The sequence below is a fragment of the Rhinoderma darwinii genome, chromosome 7 (assembly GCF_050947455.1).
Source record: "Rhinoderma darwinii isolate aRhiDar2 chromosome 7, aRhiDar2.hap1, whole genome shotgun sequence".
NCBI classification, from domain to species: Eukaryota; Metazoa; Chordata; class Amphibia; order Anura; family Rhinodermatidae; genus Rhinoderma; species Rhinoderma darwinii.
In genome coordinates this window covers 84,730,543-84,755,399 of record NC_134693.1, presented here as the reverse complement: position 1 = coordinate 84,755,399, position 24,857 = coordinate 84,730,543, and the positions used below count along the sequence as shown (strand labels likewise).

Sequence of the window (24,857 nt, the reverse complement as noted above, 5' to 3'; positions counted from 1 at the left end):
ATTAAATTGCTTGTGCTGCTGTTAGAAATGCTTTCCTTACATCCTAACCAGCAGCACAACAATGGGGACATAGCAAATAGTAATACCATTAGGAAGGGCCCCCTTGAACGACAGAGTTCAGAACAGATGGGCCAAGCACTGTAATTTCTGAAAACCGAGAATTCAATCGAGCTCCAAGAAGCTGCACCACAAATCTGATCCAGCTGGATCAAATTCCCCTTTTCTTTAAGCTGGTATTATGGCTAATAAAAAAACCCATAAAAAACATAGGAATATGGTTTACTTTTTCCAGAGGCTCAAAAGGTGGAGAGCAGAGGCCTCTCAAAACCACAGAGAGGTTCCCACTGCAGTAAGGGCTTTGGAACAGTTGCTCTCAGTATTTTAGAAACCTTTTAATTAAAGTTTCTTGGGATAGGGGTCTGCCTAGGAAGGTGGTCATGGCAGCAGTCTGGACTTTTAATGTGGGGGATGGCCATCCTGAAGACATTTTAGTACACTGTTGAGTGCTGAATTTGAACTGTCCACTGTTTTCTCCATAGTGCCAGGCTATAAAGATCCTTTTCATCCTTGCATAGGCCTTTTTAGTTCAATCTACTCTGAAATGGGCCAAATTGTTCAAAACTTCATCAGAAAGCCCTCTAGATTGTAGTAAGGGGGTATCAGGTTGTCAGGTTGAATCTCCCCAGATCTGGGCACAACTGTGCCATGAGACACCAGATTCTGCACCAGATGGAGTCTCCAATAACACGTTCAAGTCATCTGAATGAGTTAGGAAAACCATGCCTCTTTGGCCAGACCAGTATGATGGCTTTTACTGTGGCCTGGTATTACCTGATCGTCATCAATACCCTCGGTATGACAGAAAGTGTAGGGAAAATGTAGGCCAGCTTGAATCTTCATGGTATGGACGGAGCATCCAGTGCCAAGGGATTGTTCTCCTGATAGAGGAAGCAGAACTTCTCCACCTTGGCATTTAACCATATTTGAATGAGATATATCGCTTAAATTCCCAACATCAAAGTGATCTGATCAAAAAAATTCCAAACTCAGGGACCATTCCCCTGTAACAAAGTGAACCCTGGCTCAAGCAGTCGGCCACAATATTTAGGAATCCCCGTATGTGGTCCTGCTCTGCCCAAGATCATCCCTTATTCCCTGAGAAGGGGTTGAGATCGAGTGCTTTCTTTTCTGCTGATGTTTAACACAGACATCATATTGTCTGATCTTATCTTGATGGCCTTCCCTCTGGTCTGAGGGGTAAAATGTATGAGAATCAGATGAACTGCACTGAGATCTCTCAGTTTCGATGACATATGACTCTCCTGCAGACTCCAGGTGCCTCTAAGTGGAAATTCCTCAAGATGAGATCCCCCAACCTAGTTGGGATGCATCTGTCGTCAAATGGCGGAGTGAAAGGTCTGTAGAGAAAGAGCACTTCTTTTGTAACCCGTTGGTGTTGCAATCTCAAAGGCACAGCACTTCCTTCTGTATGCAGAAAAATGGCAGCAGGTGCTCTGGGCTTATGAGTCAAAATTTCTAATATTTGACTGTAATGGTAGGCAGTGTACCATTAATATATTTATATAAGTTAATCATGTCCCCCCTTAGTCGTCTCTTTTCAAGGCTAAATTGGTTTAATTATTTTCATCTTTCCTCATAACTTAGATTCCTCATGTCCGTTATTAGCTTTGTTGCTCTGCTTTGTGTTTTTTCCAACTCCAAGGGCATCCTTTCTATGAACTGGAGCCCAGAACTGAACTGCATATTCTAGATGAGGCCTCACTAACGCTTTGTAAAGTGGTAATATTACATCCCGTTCCAATGAGTCCATGCCTCTTTTAATACACGACAATATCTTGCTGGCCTTTGAAGCAGCTGATTGACATTGCATGCTGGTATTTAGTTTATGATCTACAAGTACACCCAGATCCTTCTCAACAAGTGACTCCCCCAGTATAGCTCCCCATAGGACATATGATGCATGCAGATTGTTGGTACCCAGAATCATAAATTGACATTTATCTGCATTAAACTTAAAGGGAATGTGTCGCAAATTAAACCTTTTTTTTTTAAGTGTCGTTACTCTATTATATTTTTTAAGTTTTTTGCTGTATTTATTTTTTTTTCCGTATGGTGGAAAGTATTAAAAATTAAATAATAATTTGACATGTTTTCCAATGATGGCCACCAGGGGGAGCACTTCCCAGAATTACAGCAAGGTGAATGAGGCAAAGCAACTTGACTCACAGCTGCTGTAAATGTGGGAGGGAATCTCACGCCCCCCTCTCACAAGCCAGGTAAAGGTGTCTTCAAATTGCTAAGCAGTGTCCGGCAGCCATATTGGGTGTGATTCTGCAGCTGGAAGAAGTTATAGGACACGCCAAAAGGCTAAGGGTATGTTCACACGCTTACTAAACAAAGGGAAAACAGCTCCTGATTTTCAGCCATTTTTTAATCAAACTCTCGTTTTTTTAACGGCCGTTTTTGGAGCTGTTTTTCTATAAAGTCAATGAAAAACGGCTCCAAAAACGTCCCAAGAAGTAATGTGCACTTCATTTTGGTCGGGCGTCTTTTTACGTGCCGTTTTTGGAAAACTACCACGTAAAAAACGCCCTGTCGGAACAGAACGCCGTATTTCCCTTTGAAACCAATGGGCAGATGCTTGTAGGCGTTCTGCTTCCGATTTTTCAGCTGAAAACCTTGTGTGTGAACATTATGGGCACACGCTAACTGCATTTACGTCTGAAATGACGGAGCTGTTTTCAGGAGAAAACAGCTCCGTCATTTCAGACGTAATTGCTCGTACTCGCGCTTTGCGAGGCATCAATTACGGCCGTAATTTGGAGCTGTTCTTCATTGAATTCAATGAAAAACGGCTCAAATTACGTCCCAAGAAGTGTCTTGCACTTCTTTGCCGAGGCTGTTATTTTACGCACCGTCTTTTGACAGCGACGCGTAAAATTACAGGTCGTCGGCACAGTACGTCGGCAAACCCATTGAAATAAATGAGCAGATGTTTGCCGACGTATTGGAGCCGTCTTTTCAGGCTTAAATCGAGGCGTAAAACGCCTCGTTTACGCCTGAAAATAGGTTGTGTGAACCCAGCCTTAGAATGATGAAAGTGAAGTGAGTGACTTTTCAGTTGACCGGTTCACACGCCGTGTATTTGACATGTTTTTTTTTTTGCACATTTTACGTGCAAGAAAACACAAAAAAACGTTTGATTGCACTTGATTTTGCGTGTTTGGGGCATTTGTATGTGTGTGTGGGGGGGGGGGGGGGTGCTCGCCGCTGATTCTTCAAAACAGCTGATAAGCGGCTATGAAGTATCAGCGGCGCCGGTGCACACGTCCGCTCTGCCACACACACACACGGGAAAAGTCTTAAAGGGGTCGTCCAGAAAAACATGCCGCCGCACCTGTCCACAGGTCATGTGTGGTATTACAGCTCTGTCCTATTCACTTCAATGGAGGTGTACTGCAATACCAGACACAACCTGAGGACAGGTGCGGCGCTTTGTCTCCAATCCGGACACCCCTTTTGTGCTGAGATGACCCGACGGGGGAGGCGGGTGTCAGAGCCACCCACCGCCATCACCGCAGACAGAACCACACAACTACGGCATGAGGGCAGGGCTTGTCCTGAGTGCACTGTCTCTTGTTATGGACAGATTTATAGTTACATGAACCCCGTCTGATGAATCGGTAACCTAGGTCCGATCACATGACAGAGGGGGTCAACAAAAACCCTGTGCACCCTCAGCCCGTCCATCCAGCCCTTTCCTGGTTATATCTGCTTCTGGTAAAGCTTGGTGACCACCATTACCCCTCCTACTGGAGTGTGTTTAGGTATGTGACTAATGAACCTCTCACACTCCAGTGGGAGGGGTAATGGTGGTCACCCAGCTTTCCCAGACCCCTGAACGGTAAATCTCTCTAGTTGTGCTGAGACTGTTTGGGAATGTGACTAATGAAAGTCTCAGTCTCAGCACAATTAGAGAGATTTATCGTTCAGGGGTCTAGGAAAACTGGGTGACCACCATTACTCCTACTGGAGTGTGTTTGGGGATGTGACTAATGAACCTCTCACACTCCAGTGGGAGGGGTAATGGTGGTCACCCAGCTTTCCCAGACCCCTGAACGGTAAATCTCTCTAGTTGTGCTGAGACTGTTTGGGAATGTGACTAATGAAAGTCTCAGTCTCAGCACAATTAGTGAGATTTATCGTTCAGGGGTCTAGGAAAACTGGGTGACCACCATTACTCCTACTGGAGTGTGTTTGGGGATGTGACTAATGAACCTCTCACACTCCAGTGGGAGGGGTAATGGTGGTCACCCAGCTTTCCCAGACCCCTGAACAGTGAATCTCTCTAGTTGTGCTGAGACTGTTTGAGAATGTGACTAATGAACCTCTCAGTCTCAGCACAATTAGAGAGATTTATCGTTCAGGGGTTTGGGAAAGCTGGGTGATCATCATTACTCCTACTGGAGTGTGTTTGGGGATGTGACTAATGAACCTCTCACACTCCAGTGGGAGGGGTAATGGTGGTCACCCAGCTTTCCCAGACCCCTGAACGGTAAATCTCTCTAGTTGTGCTGAGACTGTTTGGGAATGTGACTAATGAACCTCTCAGTCTCAGCACAATTAGAGAGATTTATTGTTCAGGGGTCTGGGAAAGCTGGGTGACCACCATTACCCCTCCTACTGGAGTGTGTTTGGGGATGTGACTAATGAACCTCTCACACACCAGGGGTAATGGTGGTCACCCAGCTTTCCCAGACACCTGAACGATAAATCTCTCTAATTGTGCTGAGACTGAGAGGTTCATTAGTCACATCCCCAAACAGTCTCAGCACAACTAGAGATTTATCGATCAGGGCTTTCCCAGTACAGTTGCAACATGTGTCCTTCACACAAGGGGGGTGGCGTCAGGGGGGGTTGCCGTCGGTGGAGGGGGCCGTCGGGGGGGGGGGCGTCGGGGGGAGGCCCGTCGGGGGTCACGAGAGCGGCGGTCTGTGAGATAGAGAGTGGGACATGCAGAGACACACATCTTACCTTCAGTGCAGCTGGTCTTCAAGATGGCGCCTGCTCTCTCCCTGCAAACAGCTGCTCTGCTCTGTGTGACTCTGACCTGCGTCTGCGCAGTACAGAGCCAGAGAGCAAAGTCAATGGAACGGCTCCCGTTCATTGACTCCTATGCACTGTAGCTGCCGTATTCCATCTCTGTATGTGTCGTTAATCGACACATACAGAGATGAAAAACAAAATGGCAGCCCCCATAGTGAAGTAAAAGTTAGAAAAAAGAAAAAAGTAAAACACAAACACACAAATAAATAAAATTTATTTTAATAACATACTAAAAGCAATATTATATAAAAAAAAAAAATAATTTGCGACACCCGTCCTTTAATTTGCCAAGTGGATGCAAAAAACACTTTGTGTGTTCAAATCATCTTGTAATTTACGAACATCTTCCATAGTCTGAACAATACTACATAGCTTGGTGTTATCTGTAAAAACAGAAATAATGCTATTAATCCCATCCTCTATATCATTAATAAATAAGTTGAATAATAGTGGTCCCAGCATGGAACCCTGGAGTACACCACTTATAACCGGGGACCATTCAGAGTAGGAATCATTGAACACAACTCTCTGTAATTGGATTGAGAATTGGCTCAAGGACCGTATCCAAACTATACTTTTTAAACCTTAAAGAGGCTCTGTCACCACATTATAAGTGGCCTATCTCCTACATAAGGAGATGGGCGCTGTAATGTAGGTGACAGTAATGCTTTTTATTTAAAAAAACTATCTATTTTCACAACGTTGGGAGCGATTTTGGTTTATGCTAATGAGCTTTCTTAATGCCCAAGTGGGCGTACTTTTACTTTCGACCAAGTGGGCGTTGTACAGAGGAGTGCATGACGCTGACCAATCGGCATCATGCACTCCTCTCCATTCATTTAAACTGCACTAGCGATATAGTTATATCACTATGTGCAGCTACATACACAAACCCTAACATTACTACAGTGTCCTGATAACGAATACACATGAAATCAAGCCTGGACGTCATGTGTACTCAGAATCCTGACACTTCTGAATCTTTTTTGTGAGATTCCGGCAAGTGAAACCAAATCTCGTTTAGCTCCGTAATCTCGCGAGATTTGGTTTCACTTGCCGGAATCTCACAAAAAAGAGTCAGAAGTGTCAGGATTCTGAGTACACATGACGTCCAGGCTGGATGGTCACGTGTATTCATTATCAGGTCACTGTAGTAATGTTAGGGCTTGTGTATGAGGCTGCACATAGCGATATATCTAGTGCAGTGTAAATGAATGGAGAGGAGTGCATGATGCTGATTGGTCAGCGTCATGCACTCCTCTGTACAACGCCCACTTGGTCGAAAGTAAAAGTACGCCCACTTGGGCATTAAGAAAGCTCATTAGCATAAACCAAAATCGCTCCTAACGTTGTGAAAAAAGATCGTTTTTTTAAATAAAAAGCATTACTGTCACCTACATTACAGCGCCCATCTCCTTATGTAGGAGACAGGGCACTTATAATGTGGTGACAGAGCCTCTTTAAGTCCTTAATTTACCCATTAGACGTGTATTGGGGACAGTGTCAAATGTCTTTGCAAAGTCCAAAAACACTATATCCACAGTGGCCCATCTGTCTAGGCTTCTGCTCACCTCTTCTTAAAAACAAATCAGGTTGGTTTGACAACTTCTGTCCTTAGTAAAACCGTGCTGGCTGTCACATATGATACAATTTTTTTTTGTCACATAATCCTGTATATAGTCGCTCAATAGCCCCTCAAACATTTTCCCCACGATGGATGTTAAGCTTACTGGTCTATAATTACCCGGGGAAGACCTAGAGCCCTTTTTGAAAATAGGCACCACATTTGCCCTGCGCCAGTCTCTTGGCACTATGCCAGTCACTAGATAATCTCTAAATATTATAAAGAGGGAGACAGAAATAACTGAACTAAGCTCTTTAAGAACTTTAGGGTGTAACCCAACTGGTCCCGAGGCCTTGTGTACATTTATTTTATTTAACTTAGCTTGGACTATATCTACATTCATCCAATTCAGTATATCAACTGATATATTAACAGCACTGACACCAGCTACATCAACTGCTCTTTCTTCTGTTGTATATACAGAGCTAAAGAACCCATTTAGTAACTCTGCCTTCTCTTGATTCCCTGTGACCAACTCCCCATTACTACTATTTAGAGGTCCTACATGTTCAGAACTTGGCTTTTTTGTATTTATATACTTGAAGAATTTTTGGGGATTTGTTTTACTATCATTGGCCACTTGCCTTTCATTTTGTATTTTTGCTGATTTTTTATTACCTTTTTACAGATTTTATTATGCTCTTTATAATTACCAAATGTACCCTCAGATTTGTAATTTTCAAATGCCCTTTTTTTGGTCATATATTTTTACAGAAGGTGTAAGCCATGTGGGATTTAATTGTAGTCGTTTACACTTGTTACCTATAGGAATAAATTTTGCACTATAATTACCCAAAGTAGATTTTAAAATCTCCCAATTTGTAGCTTTATTTGACATTAGTTCTTCACAGCCTATATCCTGAATTGCAGCCCTCATCCTGGGGAAATTGGCCTTCTAAAAATTATGTTTTTTTTGCCCTCCCAGCCTGTGTTTGTTTTTACAGTATAAGTAAAATATAACTATATTGTGATCACTGTTACCGAGATTTTCACGAACATTGACATTCCCAACAAGCTCTGTATTATAAGAAATGAGCAGATCCAACAGAGCTTCACCTCTAGTCGGGTCTTCCACCAACTGGCCCATAACATTTTCCTGCAACAGGTTGAGGAAATGTCTCCCCTTTGCAGTTGAAGCCGAACCATGACACCAATTAATATCCCTGTAATTAGAATCTCCCATTATCACTACTGTACCAGCCTGTGCAGCTCTCTCCATTTGTTTACATAGCTGATCTTCCTCAGTTATATTGGGGGGGGTCTATAGATTACACCAAAAGTAATTATTTAGTGCTTACCTCCCTTTGTAATTCCACCCACAAGGTTTCAACCTCCTCACAACCTTCACCCTCTAATGTCTCTTTCACACTCACCTTCATATCACTTCTCGCATACAGACATACACCGCCGCCTTTCCTACTTGTCCTGTCTTTCCAAAACAGTGTAAAACCCTGTAGATTTACTTCACAGTCGTGTGAAGAGTCTAGCCATGTTTCAGCAACACCAACTATATCTATATGTTCCTCCAGTACCAAGGCCTCCAGCTCCCCCATTTTGCTTGCTAGACTTCTGGCATTTGTGAACATACACTTAAATTTGACTTCTAATTTTTCACTTTCGAAATCAGAAATGTGATTATTTGACATTACTTGGGCATTTTTGTCTTCATTGCTGTTTTGTAACAAAAGATCTTATCCTGTTGTCTAGTCCTTTTCTCCACAGTCTGTTTCCTCAAACACCAATTTACTCTGACCCCTCTCTAAACTAACTACCCCTTTATTTTCTACATTGACCTCCCTCCTCAGCCCTAGTTTAAATACTCCGCCACCCCAGCTAGGATTCTCTCCCCCAGCACAGCAGACCCCCTTCCATTTAGGTGCAAATCATCTGCAGAATACAGTTTGTACCCCAATGAAAAGACAGCCCAGTGCTCTAGGAACCCAAAGCCTTCTCCTCTACACCAAGACATAAAGGGGTTGTCCAGGGAAAAAAAAATAATTATAACAAGTGTCCCCCAGCTTTGATTTGCCTTCCCTAATACCCGCTATTACACTTCTAACCAGTTTCTGTTTGATCTCCATTGTCACTGCTGCTGTTTCTGTATGTTTACATCCCTTGCTGTGCATTTACATCCCTTGCTTCTGGTCCTGTCTTGTAACCCACCATACCCATGATCCCCTGCTGCATCTGAGGAGACAGCTTACCTCCCCCCTTCCTCCAAAGCATCTCAGCTATTTGCATACTGTCACGCCCCTCTATGGTCACAGGTCCTTCCCTGCTCTAATTCCAGGCAGCTCCCTCCCTGCACACAGTCTTACACATTATAATGTGTAATGTAGTGCTGTGGTTTGGAGAGAAATAAACCAGTCCAACAGATAGATGAAAACAGTTTGAATACTTTATTCAATTAACAAATGTTGTTGCAGACAGTAATTAGGCTAATAGATAAAAAAAAAAAAGGGCCATTAGCGAAAGGAGGACAATAGAGAAGGAGAAGTGAGCGTGGAGGAAAAGATAAAAGGAGGAGGGTGTGTGTTAGGGAAGAGACAAGACGGCCAGGCAGTGCGGGAAATACAAGTGTGAAGAGGGCTGAGGCGGTGTGGACGACGAGATAGAAGGAGGGGGCCTGTACTAAGATTGATGACGCTCCGTGTCTTTGCTCAGCCAGCACTTCCTTCTGTGTAAAGACACGGCGCGTCATCAACTACATCTACAGGCGGCGGAAGCAGAGGAGGCGGAGCTATGAAGAGCTCATGAAACATCCGCCCGGCCCACTGCGTGGAAATGAAGTTGATGACGCGTCGTGCATTTCTCAGCCGGAAGTGCTGGCTGAGAAAAGACACGGTACCTCACAGGAACTAAAAAAATTAACCCTTGGTGCGGTCACGTGACGGCAGATCAGAACAGGAGAATGCTGGTACAGGTAGGTAGACACTATATTAGAAATGTTTTTATATATGACTAATTAAGTTAAAATTTAAATACAATTTATTCCCGGACAACCCCTTTAAGCCATGCATTTAATTCCCTGAGCTACCACTGTCTTTCTTGTGATGCGCATGGCACAGGTAGTATTCCTGAGAATACTACCTTGGAGGTCCTTCCCTTCAGCTTGTAGCCTAGTTATTTAAAATTATTCTTAAGGCTCCTCCACCTACCATTTATTCTGTCATTGGTTCCCACATGGACCACGACAGCTGAATCATCACCAGCCCCGCCCAGTAGTTTATCCTCCCGTTCCACCACATGCCGAACCCTGGCACCAGGGAGACAGCAAACCATTCAGTTGAGGCGGTCTTGGCGACAAATTATTCTATCCGTCTTCCTGATTATAGAAACCCCACAACTACCAATTGTCTTGCCTTACCTGCATTACCATCCCACCGACTAGTAGCTGGGCTGTTTTCCCGGCTGTTAGGGAGATTAGTACCACTAGGGCTGCCATTTCTGAGAGCGACACCCTCGCATCATCACCCAACTTGGCAATTTTGCTTGGAATATCAGAAACAGGATTGGTCTTCCTTTTCTTGGACCCCTTTCTATTGCCCCTAACTACATTAACCCAGCTACTTGCCTGATGCTGCTGACCTATGTCTTCACCCTCCAGTTCTACCCCACTAACTGCTTGCTCAGTGAGCAGCATGCTCCGCACAAGAGTGTACTTTCTATTGCCCCTAACTACATTAACCCAGCTACTTGCCTGATGCTGCTGACCTATGTCTTCACCCTCCAGTTCTACCCCACTAACTGCTTGCTCAGTGAGCAGCATGCTCCGCTCAAGAGTGTATAACCCCCCACTAAGTGTTGCATTTCTCTCATCCAGATCTCTATTGCGAGCTTCCAGGTGACCAACATGCTCACATCTGCCACAGAGGTATTCACCTTGGAACTCCGGCTCCAGTCGTGCATACATATGGCAAACTGTGCACTGAAGAAAACCTCCAGTCTTGCTATCCATTATCCCAGTTACATAAAAACTGTAAAATATTGTTAAAGTAAAAGAAAAGAAGAGTAATTACAGGGATTTTAACTCCTCTTTTCAACTCCGGTTTAGTAAGTCCACTTGATATACAAGCCACTTAATTTAGCAAGGCCAAAACAGAGCAAGCTCAACTGAGGCCTGCAGGCTTATTTATATCACCTGAGAGCAGTTAACCCCTCCCCCTAGTCAGCTGCACAGCAGGAAAGAAGCTAAGAAGCAAAAAGAGTTTTAAATTGTGTCAGTTTTGCTAGCTTCTATTAGCAAGCACTTAATTCATATATCAAACACAGTTTCACAGACAGTAACACATCCAGGAACACAGCAAGCCAATCCGGTTTAGTAACTCCACTTGATATACAAGCCACTTAATTTAGCAAGGCCAAAACAGAGCAAGCTATATATATATAGTTTTAATACACTACCACATGAAATAAATACCATAGAATACTATATAGTAATTGTCTGCTATAGAAGAGGAATTAAAAAAGTTATATTAAGAATATGATACTACTGCAGACGACAGCAGTACCTATAATTAAGATCCACTGTAACATATTTTCCAAGGGGTTAATTCATAAACATGAATGGCTGATAAAGTTAATTCATATCACTGGGTTTACATGTATGGTGTTATTTCCATTAAAAAATATGTTACCCTTTTGTCTTTTTATTTTGGATTCTATCTTCCAATGCTATTGTTTAAAATTAGGCCACGGTTATTACTTGTATAAATGTATTATTCATTAAAAAAGCCAAACTACCGTTTTCCACCAAAGCATGAAATTCTACTGAAATTAAATTAGGATTTCATTAAAGATAACATTTCCACAATCCTTTGCGCTATGAAGAATAATTGGTACAGAGAGTCTTTTACTAGCAATAAATCTTGTCATTTTCTCTTTTTAATTTATGTGAGGTTGTAAAATGTTAAACGCCTTGTTTTATGGTAGATCCTGTCTATTCCTTATCCTTTACAATCAATGTAAGTGTTAAAGATTTAATTTACTGTTTCAAACTCCTGTAAGAATCAATATTTGTATCGTACTTAAGGATAACACTCGCTTCTCAGGGACCGACAGTTTGGGATATTTCCATAAAGCAAGACCTATTCAAAAAGTCAAGTTGTGCAAGAAGATGGAGTCTTGATGGAGATCTCCACTGCACAGTCAAAGCCCATGAATGGGATGAGGGATGAGCAAGTGAGGCAGACGCCAGTGGTGCCGCTGTCTCCCTAGTCTAGGTCTAACAAAAATCTATCACAGGCATATCAGGATTACCCCACCAGTAATTATGACAGTAATGATTGCTACATCTAGGGTTAGTTAGGGTAAGTCAACCTAATACGGCCAGCATCTGAATATACTGGAAAGTTAATGGATATATTAACTACCCAAAAAAAATGCAGTATACTTTTTTAAACTTAAAGGGGTTTTCCAATCCTTTTTTTTTTATTTTTTTATTTTTTTAAATCAATGCAACGTCTCTCTATTAATATATTAGTGCACTCTGACTATCCTTTTCTTGATAATAAATGTTTTTAGTAACATTACTCCCTATTGTTTACCTTGAAAGGTTTGTTTAGCTCAGTAAGTTCTTTTCTCTTCTCTTCCTGTGTTTCTCCTCCCTGCGTGTACTTCTTTTGTCTCAGCATACAATGTGCCTGCAGCAGTAAACTTGCTCCGCCTACTCCACCCAGCTAACTGAGCAATCTCTGTCTCCATTTTAGTGCTCTCATTCTATTACTGAGAGCACAAGCAAAAAATCACAGGATATCTTCATTGTGAAACAACACTAAAGTTCTATTTTTATAATTATACATTTTCTAAATATATATTAACTGTTAATACAGTCTTTGTTTAATATACACACATATATATATATATATATATATATATATATATATATATATATATATATATACAGTGTATATATATATAGTCCAAATACAATGTCAGCCGCACTGCCTTGTAAATCGTAGGTGGGTGCCGACCTGTCAGGGCTAACAGACCTGCTGTAGTAGAATCCAAAAATCAGGCAGCACTCCAAGGTATAAGCAAGGTAGAAAAAGGTGCTTTATTGGTCCATATACACACACGACGTTTCAGCTCAACACAGGAGCCTTTCTCAAGTGAACAGATTCATGTAATGACCACACATTTAGAATAGAACCAATATTATAAAAAAGTAGTGTCAATAAAATGCAACAACACATATAAGGTTGCCAAAAGGTACATAGTGAATTCATATATGCAACATTAAATGAGTGAGGAATGTGCTGCCTGATTTTTGGATTATATATATATATATATATATATATATATATATATATATATATATATATATATATAATAAAAAAATACTATTTTTTTCTAAATGTATCTATACCATATATCTCTCTCTCTCTCTCTATATATATATATATATATATATATATATATATATATATATATATATATATATATATACACACTACCGTTCAAAAGTTTGGGGTCACCCAGACAATTTTGTGTTTTCCATGAAAACTCACACTTATATTTATCAAATGAGTTGCAAAATGACTAGAAAATATAGTCAACACATTGACAAGGTTAGAAATAATGATTTTTATTTGAAATAATAATTTTCTCCTTCAAACTTTGCTTTCGTCAAAGAATGCTCCATTTGCAGCAATTACAGCATTGCAGACCTTTGGCATTCTAGCTGTTAATTTGCTGAGGTAATCGGGAGAAATTTCACCCCATGCTTCCAGAAGCCCCTCCCACAAGTTGGATTGGCTTGATGGGCACTTCTTGCGTACCATACGGTCAAGCTGCTCCCACAACAGCTCTATGGGTTTGAGATCTGGTGACTGCGCTGGCCACTCCATTACAGATAGAATACCAGCTGCCTGCTTCTTCCCTAAATAGTTCTTGCATAATTTGGAGGTGTGCTTTGGGTCATTGTCCTGTTGTAGGATGAAATTGGCTCCAATCAAGCGCTGTCCACAGGGTATGGCATGGCGTTGCAAAATGGAGTGATAGTCTTCCTTATTCAAAATCCCTTTTACCTTGTACAAATCTCCCACTTTACCAGCACCAAAGCAACCCCAGACCATCACATTACCTCCACCATGCTTGACAGATGGCGTCAGGCACTCTTCCAGCATCTTTTCAGTTGTTCTGCGTCTCACAAATGTTCTTCTGTGTGATCCAAACACCTCAAACTTCAATTCGTCTGTCCATAACACTTTTTTCCAATCTTCCTCTGTCCAATGTCTGTGTGCTTTTGCCCATATTAATCTTTTCCTTTTATTAGCCAGTCTCAGATATGGCGTTTTCTTTGCCACTCTGCCCTGAAGGCCAGCATCCCGGAGTCGCCTCTTCACTGTAGACGTTGACACTGACGTTTTTCGGGTACTATTTAATGAAGCTGCCAGTTGAGGACCTGTGAGGCGTCTATTTCTCAAACTAGAGACTCTAATGTACTTGTCTTGTTGCTCAGTTGTGCAGCGGGGCCTCCCACTTCTCTTTCTACTCTGGTTAGAGCCTGTGTGTGCTGTCCTCTGAAGGGAGTAGTACACACCGTTGTAGGAAATCTTGAGTTTCTTGGCAATTTCTCGCATGGAATAGCCTTCATTTCTAAGAACAAGAATAGACTGTCGAGTTTCACATGAAAGCTCTCTTTTTCTAGCCATTTTGAGAGTTTAATCGAACCCACAAATGTAATGCTCCAGATTCTCAACTAGCTCAAAGGAAGGTCAGTTTTATAGCTCCTCTAAACAGCAAAACTGTTTACAGCGGTGCTAACATAATTGCACAAGGGTTTTCAAGTGTTTTCTAATCATCCATTAGCCTTCTGACACAGTTAGCAAACACAATGTACCATTAGAACACTGGAGTGATGGTTGCTGGAAATGGGCCTCTATACACCTATGTAGATATTGCATTAAAAACCAGACGTTTGCAGCTAGAATAGTCATTTAGCACATTACCAATGTATAGAATGTATTTCTGATTAATTTAATGTTATCTTCATTGAAAAAAACTGTGCTTTTCTTTCAAAAATAAGGAAATTTCTAAGTGACCCTAAACTTTTGAACCGTAGTGTATATATTATTGTTTATATTTTAAAAAATGTTCAATAACTCTATCTATCTATCTATCTATCTATCTATCTATCTATCTATCTATCTATCTATCTATCTATCTATCTATAGATGTATATATCTCTCTCTATATATATATATATATATATATATATATATATAGATGTATATATATTTATATCTATATCTATCTCTATGTTTATATGTAGCTAGCTTCTATTAGCAAGCACTTAATTCATATATCAAACACAGTGATGTGAACACAGCCTAACACATATGGTAGGCTTAGATACAGGGCCCAAGTGCATGTGTGATATGGTTTGTTGGACCCTGTATCTAAGCCTAAGGTAGGCTTAGATACAGGGTCTAGCAGACAGTAATCTTATAAAGTATTAAATAACTGTCTGCTGGGGTCCTGTATCTAAGCCTACCACAAGGTAGGCGTAAAAGGTGTTGTCCAGTCTCTAAACATTGATGGGCCATCCGCAGGATATCCCAGCACTATATGTTGGACACTATATATATATAGGTGGCACTATCTACAGGGGGGTTATATGTAGAGCGGTATCTACAGGGGGCGCTATATGTGTGGCACAATCTACAGGGGGACCAATCTACAGGGGGCACTATATGTGGGGCAATATATACAGGGGAAGTATATGTGGGCCACTATCTACAGGGGGACTATATGTAGAGCGCTATGTATAGGGGGGCTAGATGTGGGGCACTATGTACAGGGGACTGAATGTGTGCATTATGTACTAGGGGGATCTATGGGGGTGCTATCTACACGGAGGCACTGTGTGTGTGTGGGACACAGTGTATGGATGCTATTATAATCACGGACAGACGCTAGGCAGAGCACACCTGTAACGCTGCCAGCCAGAGAGCGTAGCAGAAGAAGCCTGCGTGTTAGAAGAGAAGGTGAGCAAGCACCCCTCCTCAATAATGAATGGATACAGGGATGATGGGGTTTGTATAGGGGGATAATGGCTGATATATAAAGGTATGATGGGCTTAATTGAGGGGTAATGGCAGGATTAGCCATCATCCATGCATATAACCACCATCATCCCCGTATATATCAGCAAACATCACTCCTGTATCTAAACTCCATCATCCTTGTATATACCAGCCAGGCTGTTATTTATAGGAATGATGGGGCTTATGTACAGACATGATGGCTGGTATATACAGGATTGAAGGATTGTATATACAGGAATGATGGCTGGTATATACAGGGACGATGGTTGTTATATACAGTGGGCATGGGTAGTCCAGCCATTATCCCTGCATTAACCAACATCATCCATGTGTATACCAGCCATTATCCCTGTACATACCAGCCATCATTCCTGTATATATCAGCCATCGTTCCTGTATATAACACACATCATCCCTATAAATACCAGCCTGGCTGGTATATACAGGAATGATGGGGTTTATATACAGGAATGATGGCTGGTATATGTATATGTATATATATATATATATCTTATATCTATTGTAGTAGTGCAGCTACTGGACAGTGCAGAAACTGTCAGGTTTTTAAGCAACCAGGAAGCATGTACAGCAGAGAGGGTTTTTCTCTGCTGTTGCTTGGGTGTAAAGCCCGGAATAGGGCCTGGTGTGCTGGAGTGTGAAGGAGAAGGGCGGGCTTCCACTCCATACAGACAGTGCGTGTCTTGGGCTGTCTGATGAGCCTAGGTAGGCTTCACCTGAGACGGCTCTTTAATTGAGGTGTGTGCTGTTCACACAGGGCTCTCAGCCTGGGGAAGACAGGCATACTAGCCTGTGAGAGTCACCAACTTGTAAGGTAAAACTGCCTATGTTTTGAGGTATTGGGCACAAGGCTCAGGGTCTCTTAGTGAGGGACAATTAATGTTTAGTTAGAGGCTGGACAGCCTAGCGTTTATTTTGTATGTTTTTTTTTTTTGTAACACTGCTTGCTGTGGTGAAGACAATAAAGCTAGCTGCGGCTGCTATAAACTTTTATTCAATGAGTTGGAGTGAACTTTATAAGTGTGCCAACCATCTCACCCGGGAGATGGCGATCCTGTGAGCTAAGTGCTCCCCAAGATGTCACATATACATATATTTATATATATATATATATATATATATATTTATATATATATATATATATATATATATATATATATATATATATATATATATTACATATACACAAATATACATATATCCATATATTATATAGATAATAGATATATATATATAGAAATATATAGTTGTATATACATATTAGTACTATATATATATATATATATATATATATATATATATATATATATAGATATAACTATTGAAATATTAGTTCAATAAAATATTTTTTAAATAATATTGCATATTGAATTAACAATATTTAAATAGTTTAAAAATGCAATATAAATCAAGATTCAATTTTTTATTATAGACCTTTAAAATTGGCTATACTGACCTCATAGAAGATGAATAAACAATTATTGGCTGTATTGTATGTGCGATCCACTAGGACACTAACAATATACACAGACAACAAATAGTTAACATTTGCGTATGTGCAATGTAATCTATACGGCTGCTGAAGACGCAGCCATATAATTTAACAGAGCATGCGTGGTGGAGTGTCTCTCAACCACGCGTGCTCTAAACTGATGAGGAAACACGTGGTACAGTTACATAATTTGTGACGTAACCGTACACCCTGAGCACCGGAAACAGGAACTTCGCTATCGGAGCTAATGGACGGGTTTGCAGAGGAAGTGCCAATTTTGGATTAGCAAGCAGTGGTCATGTGACTGAAGATGGGATACGCCGCTACGTACATCAGAACCAACATAAGTATGTTGCAAAGTTAATTGTTTTGCATTGTTCAATTTAACTAAATGTGATTGTTTGCTTCTGGGAAAACCCCTTTAACCCCTTAGTGACTAAGCTTGTTTTGGCCTTAAGGACCAGACCATGTTTTTCAAATCTGACATGTATCACTTGAAGTGGTAATAACTTTGAAATGCTTTATTTTTTCAAGGGATTCTGAGATTATTTTCTCATGACACATTGGACTTTAAGTTAGTGGTAAAATTTGGTCTACACATTCAGTGTTTATTTATGAAAAACACCAAAATTTCGAGAAAAATTTCAAAAATGTGCATTTTTAAAATTTAAATGTATCTGCTTGTAAGACAGATAGTAATACCACACAAAATAGCTCCTATTTCCCATTTCCCATATGTCTACTTTATGTTTGCATTGTTTTTTGAACGTCCTTTTATTTTTCTAGGACGTTACAAGGCTTAGATCTTTAGCAGCAATTTCTCATATTTCCAAGAACATTTTTTATTTTAGGGACCGGTTCCGTTCTAAACTGGTTTTGAGGGCCTTATATACTATTAACCCCCTATAAATCACCCCATTTTAAAAACAGAACCCCTCAAAGTATTCAAAACAGCATTTAGAAAGTTTCTTAACCCTTTAGGCGTTTCACAAGAATTAAAGCAAATTAAATGTGAAATTTACAAATGTCATTTTTTTTTTAAGAAATCCGTTTTAATCCACTTTTCTCTAACACAGAAGGTTTTACCAGAGAAACGCTACTCAATATTTTTTGCCCAGATTCTTCAGTTTTTAGAAATATCCCACATGGGGCCCTAGCGTGCTACTTGATGGAAACACAGGCCTCAGAAGCAAAGTAGCACCTAGTGGATTTGGGGGCCTCCTTTTTATTAGAATATATTTTAAGCACCATGTCGGGTTTGAAGAGGTCTTGTGGGGCCAAAACAAGGAAAACACCCCAAAAAGACACCATTTGGCAAACTACACCCCTCAAGGAATTTATCAAGGGGTATAGTGAGCATTTTGACCCCACGGGTATTTTGCTGAATTTAGTGTAATTAGGCTGTGAAAATTTAGATGTAAGTTTTTTCTAATAAAATGTCGTTTTAGCTCAGATATTTTCATTTTCGCAATAAGTAAAGGAGAAAAATTTGTAAAGCGAACTCTTATGAGTACGGCAATGCCCTATATGTGGTAATAAACTGCTGTTTGGACCCACGGCAGGGCTCAGAAGGGAACGAGCGCCATTTGGCTTTTGGAGCTCAAATTTTGCATTATTGTTTTTCAGGTGCCATGTTTCATTTGCAAAGCCCATGCAAGGCCAAAACAGTGGAAACCCCAAAAAAGTGAACCGATTTGGGAAACTGCACTCCTCAAGGAATCTATCTAGTGGTATAGTGAGTATTTAGACCCCACAGGTCTTTTGCAGAATTTATGGGAATATGTGAAAATGAAAATCAACATTTTATTACACTAAATTGTAGAATGTCTTTATTTTCAGAAGGGATACTGGAGAAAAAGCACCCCAACATTTGTAAAACAATTTCTCCCGATTACGGCAATACCCCACATGTGGTCATAAACTGTTGTTTGGACACACGGCAGGGCTCAGAATGGCAGGAGTGCTATTTGGCATGCAGATTTTGCTGTATTGGTTTTTGGCCACCATGTCACATATGCAAAACCCCTGAGGTACCAGAGTACAGTGGAAGCCCCAAGAAGTGACCCCATTTTGGAAACTGTACCCCTCAAGGCATTTATCATTTGCCTGGACAAGACAGGGCTCAGAAGTGAAGAGCACCGTGCGCATTTGAGGTCTATTTTGGTGATTTTCACAGCATTGGCCCACAATTTCAGGGCTCTGAAGTCAAATAGTAAAACAAACCCCCAAATAGTGAATCCCATATTGGAAACTACACCCCCTAAGGGCATTTTAAGGGGTTAAGTGAGAATTTTGACCCCCACAGGTGATTCTACATTATAAATTAGTGCCCAGCGGATGGTGAAAATTGCAATTTTCCACTGATATGCCAATTTAGTGCAATCATATATTGTGCCCAGTTTGTGCCACTGAAGTCAAATATCTCATAAACTGTTAAGCCAGTTCTCCCGGGTATGGTGATGCCATATATGTGGACATAAACTGGTGTTTGGGCACGCTGTAGGGTTCAGAAGGGAGGGAGTGAAATTTGGCTTTCGGAGTGCAGATTTTGCTTAGCAGTTGTTCTGTTTGGGGTTTTACTGGTATTTTAGTTTATAACGTGGGGGCATATGTAATCTGTGCAGGGTACATCAGGGCATAATAAGAGGGTATAATAATGGGTTAAATAAATAATTCATAGATTTGTGGCCAGTGTCGCACTGATAAATGGCGCCCAATCTTATCCGCTTTTAACACTCTGCATATTTTTCGTCGCCATATTCTGAGAGACAGAACTTTTTTATTTTTTCTTCACCGGAGCTGTGTGAGGGCTTATTTGTTGCGGGACAATCTGTCGTTTTCATTGGTACCATTATGAGGTACATGCAATTTTTTGATCACTTTTTGCTCAAGTAATGATTCCTTGACAGTAACATGCTCTCTCATTCTTTCATTTAATTTGGCGTTTAAAATGTATGCAAAATATTTAACATATTGGTTTGATGTAGCGTTGGCTACTTCATGGCTAATTTTCCCTCCCCCTCTGGCAGGGGTTAAATACAGTGCCTCTTGCACCTCTTTATTCCGGGAAGCTAAGGAGGTAATTCAAACTGTTATTGTGTCTGTTATATATGGTTTAAATGTGATCTTGTATCACTCAGGTGGTGGTATGCTCTCAGCTTTTTTTAATGTGATGCTGTTCTCTGAGAATAACATGGTATATAATCCTTTCCATTCCTGCATGAACTACATCTGTGCTGTACCTGCATTTCAAAACGCTGAAACTTGTATTTTATGGTATATAATCCTTTCCATTCCTGCATGAACTACATCTGTGCTGTACCTGCATTTCAAAACGCTGAAACTTGTATTTTATGGTATATTATCCTTTCCATTCCTGCATGAACTGCATCTGTGCTGTACCTGCATTTCAAAACGCTGAAACTTGTATTTTATGGTATATAACTCTGTTTTCCTGTCTTGCTATATAGTCTGTTATCTCTAACTTTTGTCAAAGTGTTTGATCGTTGTTAAGTTTTATGATCATCCAGACCAGCTAGTTTATTTGTTTATCTCTGCAGAGCTTTTCACCTCATGTGTCTAAATGATTTGATTAATAGCTGAACGAGCTTAATTAGGCCTAGATCTGAGCATCTACTCCTCTATAAATTTAGATGTAGCATATGGGGAAGGCACTCGTGCAGGGGGGCACGAAGGCAGAAGTCATCTCTGTCTAAGTGTCATACTGTCAAAGTGTCCTGGCAGTTATACATGGCAGTTAGACAGGGTAAGAGACAGGTACAGTGAAGGAAATAAGTATTTGATCCCATGCTGATTTTGTAAGTTTGCCCACTGTCAAAGACATGAACAGTCTAGAATTTTTAGGCTAGGTTAATTTTACCAGTGAGAGATAGATTATATAAAAAAAAAAAAAAGAAAATCACATTGTCAAAATTATATATATTTATTTGCATTGTGCACAGAGAAATAAGTATTTGATCCCTTTGGCAAACAAGACTTAATACTTGGTGGCAAAACCCTTGTTGGCAAGCACAGCAGTCAGACGTTTTTTGTAGTTGATGATGAGGTTTGCACACATGTTAGATGGAATTTTGGCCCACTCCTCTTTGCAGATCATCTGTAAATCATTAAGATTTCGAGGCTGTCGCTTGGCAACTCGGATCTTCAGCTCCCTCCATAAGTTTTCGATGGGATTAAGGTCTGGAGACTGGCTAGGCCACTCCATGACCTTAATGTGCTTCTTTTTTGAGCCACTCCTTTGTTGCCTTGGCTGTATGTTTCGGGTCATTGTCGTGCTGGAAGACCCAGCCACGAGCCATTTTTAATGTCCTGGTGGAGGGAAGGAGGTTGTCACTCAGGATTTGACGGTACATGGCTCCATTCATTCTCCCATTGATGCGGTGAAGTAGTCCTGTGCCCTTAGCAGTGAAACACCCCCAAAACATAATGTTTCCACCTCCATGCTTGACAGTGGGGACGGTGTTCTTTGGGTCATAGGCAGCATTTCTCTTTCTCCAAACACGGCGAGTTGAGTTAATGCCAAAGAGCTCAATTTTAGTCTCATCTGACCACAGCACCTTCTCCCAATCACTCTCAGAATCATCCAGATGTTCATTTGCAAACTTCAGATGGGCCTGTACATGTGCCTTCTTGAGCAGGGGGACCTTGCGGGCACTGCAGGATTTTAATCCATTACGGCGTAATGTGTTACCAATGGTTTTCTTGGTGGATGTGGTCCCAGCTGCCTTGAGATCATTAACAAGTTCCCCCCGTGTAGTTTTCGGCTGAGCTCTCACCTTCTTCAGGATAAAGGATACCCCACGAGGTGAGATTTTGCATGGAGCCCCAGATCGATGTCGATTGACAGTCATTTTGTATGTCTTCCATTTTCTTACTATTGCACCAACAGTTGTCTCCTTCTCACCCAGCGTCTTACTTATGGTTTTGTAGCACATTCCAGCCTTGTGCAGGTCTATGATCTTGTCCCTGACATCCTTAGAAAGCTCTTTGGTCTTGCCCATGTTGTAGAGGTTAGAGTCAGACTGATTAATTGAGTCTGTGGGCAAGAGTCTTTTCTACAGGTGACCATTTAAGACAGCTGTCTTTAATGCAGGCACCAAGTTGATTTGGAGCGTGTAACTGGTCTGGAGGAGGCTGAACTCTTAATGGTTGGTAGGGGATCAAATACTTATTTCTCTGTGCACAATGCAAATAAATATATATAATTTTGACTATGTGATTTTCTGTTTTATTTTTTTATATAATATATCTCTCACTGGTAAGATTAACCTAGCCTAAAAATTCTGGACTGTTCATGTCTTTGACAGTGGGCAAACTTACAAAATCAGCTAGGGATCAAATACTTATTTCCTTCACTGTAAGCTGCATTACCAAATCAAACAGACTATCACACGCTCTAATTATTTGATTTCTAACTATCAGTTTACAAACAAACATGTTTGCTACCGCTCTCATCATTATAGCTGCTCTTGGTTTACAATCCTATCGCCCATTTAAGTCTTGCCAAAAAACAGTCCACATCAGTCCCTCTATCCTTGCCTCGCCCATGTACAGCTCCCATTCACTATTCACTTTCCTCAGTCAACTTAACCCATCTTATCCCACTGCCCAACATAAAAATCACTCTCATAAATCACAGAACCATCTGCTGTCTCTCTCCATTCTCCTGCTACTAGCTGCAGGGGACATCTCTCCCAACCCTGGTCCTCCCTTTTCTTCTGCCAAGCTCAACCACTTACCTGCCACACATAGAAACCCTGCAAATCTTCTTGCCATTCCTTGTACGTCTTCTCCTGTCTCTTTTAACTGTGCTCTCTGGAAATCTCGGTCTGTGTGCAACAAACTCACTTTTATTCATGACTTATTCCTTTCTAACTCTCTCAACCTTCTGGCTCTTACAGAAACATGGCTACACCTGTCTGACACTGCTTCCCCTGCTGCTCTATCTTATGGTGGTCTCCAGTTCTCTCATGTCCCCAGACCTGAGAACAGGTAGGGTGGAGGAGTAGGTATACTTTTTTCTCCACACTGCACTTTCCAGGTCATTCCCCTGGTCCCCTCACTCACATTTCCCTCTTTTGAAGTCCACACCCTCAGACTCTTTCACCCTTTTTCCCTCTGAGTGGCAGTTGTCTACCGCCCACCGGGCTCACCCTGCCAATTCCTGGATCATTTTGCTGCCTGGCTTCCACAGTTTCTATCCTCTGAAACACCCACTCTCATCATGGGTGACTTCAACATCCCCATTGATAACCCAATCTCCTCATCTGCCTCCCAGTTTCTATCTTTAACCTCGTCCCTAGGTTTGTCACAACTTACTAACTCTCCTACACATGAAGACGGGCATTCGCTTGATCTGGTCTTCTTCCGGCTTTGCTCAGTTTCTGACTTTATTAACTCTCCTCTCCCGCTTTCTGACCACAATCTTCTCTCCTTTACTATCAAATATTCTCTGCCTCCTCAGGTCATCCCTACGTACCAGACATACAGAAATCTACATGCCATTAACACTGTGAAACTCATAGACAGTCTACAGTCCTCATTGTCCCCTATCTCTTCCCTCTCCTGTCCCAATCTGGCTGCCAAACTTTATAATAACACTCTCAAACATGCATTGGATGAAGCAGCCCCCCCTACACTCCGAACCACCCGACAAAGACGACGACAACCCTGGCACACGCCTCAATCCCGCTTTCTTCAGCAGTGCTTGAGATGTGCCGAATGACTGTGGAGAAAATCGCATTTGGATGCAGATTTCCTCCATTACAAATTTATGCTCAAAACTTACATCTCTGCCCTTCACCGCGCCAAACAAGTCTATTTCACTTCTCTCATCTCCACACTATCTAATAATCCAAAACGCCTCTTTGATACTTTTCACTCCCTCCTTAGTCCTAAAGTGCAGACGCCAATCACAGATTTCAGTGCTGAAGACATGACCACTTATTTTAAAGTTAAAATTGACAACATCCGGCATGATATTATCTCCCAGTCTCCTAGTAACATCGATCCCCTTCCCTCCCGCACTCCCTCTTCTTCATTCTCAGCATTTGACCCAATAACTGAAGAAGAAGTCTCAAGGCTCCTCTCTTCTTCTCGTCCTACTACCTGTCCTGGTGATCCTATCCCCTCACACCTCCTCCAGTCTCTCTCCCCAGCTGTCACTGGTCACCTGACTAAAATATTTAACCTCTCTCTTTCCTCTGGTATCTTTCCCTCCGCTTTTAAACATGCCATTATAAACCCATTACTGAAAAAAACAACTCTTGTCTCTAATCTGCCGTTCATCTCCAAACTCCTGGAACGCTTGGTCTACTCTCGCCTTATCTGCTATCTCTCTGCTAACTCCATTCTAGACCCCTTACAATCTGGTTTCCGCACTCTACACTCCACAGAAACTGCCCTTACTAAAGTCTCAAATGATCTCTTGGTGGCTAAATCGGACGGTAAATCCTCTCTCCTTATTCTTTTGGATCTCTCTGCAGCCTTTGACACTGTAGACCACAAACTCCTACTTAACATGCTC

General features: G+C 41.3%; 1 protein-coding gene across 1 annotated transcript in view; it reads right to left on the bottom strand.

Moving 5' to 3' along the window:
• Nucleotides 1-24,857, bottom strand: part of GRIN2B (glutamate ionotropic receptor NMDA type subunit 2B) — a 1,262,499-nt gene that overhangs the window by 18,005 nt on the left and 1,219,637 nt on the right. The window lies entirely within an intron of this gene.